General features: G+C 44.3%; 1 long non-coding RNA gene across 1 annotated transcript; it reads left to right on the top strand.

The window, feature by feature from the left end:
• The first annotated feature begins 1,041 nt into the window (after positions 1 to 1,041).
• Positions 1,042 to 1,441, top strand: LOC142740907 (uncharacterized). The gene is made up of 3 exons (XR_012880915.1): positions 1,042 to 1,108; positions 1,194 to 1,256; positions 1,400 to 1,441. It is a non-coding gene; the product is annotated as an uncharacterized LOC142740907 (long non-coding RNA).
• The last annotated feature ends 285 nt before the right edge of the window (positions 1,442 to 1,726 follow it).

Below are 1,726 nucleotides of genomic sequence, written 5' to 3'. Positions count from 1 at the left end.
CACTGCATACCCCTGCAGCGAGGAGGGACTTGAATGGAGCAGCAGTCAAGCATGCGCCCGCTGCTCTTATCAATGTCTATGGGACTGATGAAAATAGAACGGCACCGCGCACGCTCGACTGACGTTTAATTTAATGTCCTCCTCACTGTGGTCAAGCAGTTATGAGGTACAGGGGGTTCGGGTTACGAGGTACAGGGGGTTTAGGATCCCTGTACTTGCGATCATTGGGGGTCCCGGTGGTGAGGCCCCCAGCCATTAGACAATTATTACCTATCCTGTGGAAAGGTGATAATTATTGATTCTGGGAATACTCCTTTAAGATTTAAAATACCAGTGGCATTAAGGAGTTAATGATGTGTTTATAACCTCAGTAGGTGAAAGCCTTAAGCCATGCCCTAATAGCTGGCTCATGGCAGCCAAAGGCTCTAACATCTGGAACCTATCAACCGAGCATTCTAACATCTTGGATATGCCAGCCAAGCGCTCTAACATCTGGGACATGCCAGCAGAGGGGTCAAATATCTGGGACATGCCAGCCGAGGACTCAAATATCTGGGACATGCCAGCCGAGGGCTCAAACATCTGGGACATGCCAGAAGGAGAAAGTCTTTCCCAATCCTCTGGACGTATCATCACAAAGTCATCTATTGACCCTGATGATCTCCATTTCCTAAGAGAGCTTGGAAAGGGAGGCTATGGAAAGGTAAGTGACCAGTACATATTTCAAGATACTCAGAGATCATCAATGTCCCAACCAAAATAAATAAGCAGCTGGAGAAGTACATAATTTCTGAGTAACTGGGATGTAATACTATTAATCACTGTGTCTGGTCTGATCCATCTTGTGTCTTCTCCAGGTTGTCCTGTCACAAGATCGTGACACCGAAGAGCTACTGGCAGTCAAAATTATGGAGAAAAAGCGCATGAAGGCCCAAATCTCAGTAGAACTTGAGATCATGGAATTGGCCATCGGTTGTCGCTTCCTGACCTACCTGCGGGCATCTTTGGAGACACCAAAATATTTCTTGATTGTTATGGATTATATGGCCGGAGGAGACCTGCACCATTTCATGGCAGGAAAACTGCCTCTTAATATGGATATGACAAGGTAAATTTCTGTTTCATCATTGTACGTTCTGTGTAGGATCATGAATGTGACCACTGATCAACTAACTCCCTCCTTTACTTCACAGATTCTTTGCATCAGAAATGGTCTGCGGACTCCAGTTCCTGCATGAACACGGCATCATCCACCGGTAAGCAGCTATGTTATAAGACAGGCTAAAGAAGGAAAACAGGGGAATATATTTCTCTATTTGTGGATAAGAACTTTGTAACCTAGAGCTCTAATTATCAAAATAAATGTTATAAACTGCCACAACAATGTTTCTCTCTCCAGTGACATAAAGCCTGGCAATGTGCTCCTAGACAACATCGGACACCTTAGAATTGCTGATTTTGGATTATCTGCCATCAGCGCATTTGGGGAGGACATGCAGACAGGCAATGCAGGGACAGTGGGATACATCGCCCCAGAGGTAAGGAGCATTCATTATAGGAAAATAACAAATAATTATCTAATATATTACTGTGTGTACATCCACTCACCGCAATTACATGATCTCTAATCTAATGTTCTTACAGATGATGAACCGGGAACCTTACAACCATCTGGTGGATTCCTTTGCCTTTGGTGTCACCTTATTTATGATGATAACAGGTGAAC

Source organism: Rhinoderma darwinii, chromosome 2, assembly GCF_050947455.1.
Source record: "Rhinoderma darwinii isolate aRhiDar2 chromosome 2, aRhiDar2.hap1, whole genome shotgun sequence".
Taxonomy (NCBI): Eukaryota; Metazoa; Chordata; class Amphibia; order Anura; family Rhinodermatidae; genus Rhinoderma; species Rhinoderma darwinii.
Note: the sequence above shows the minus strand (reverse complement) of the source record. Positions and strands in the feature narration are given on the sequence as shown.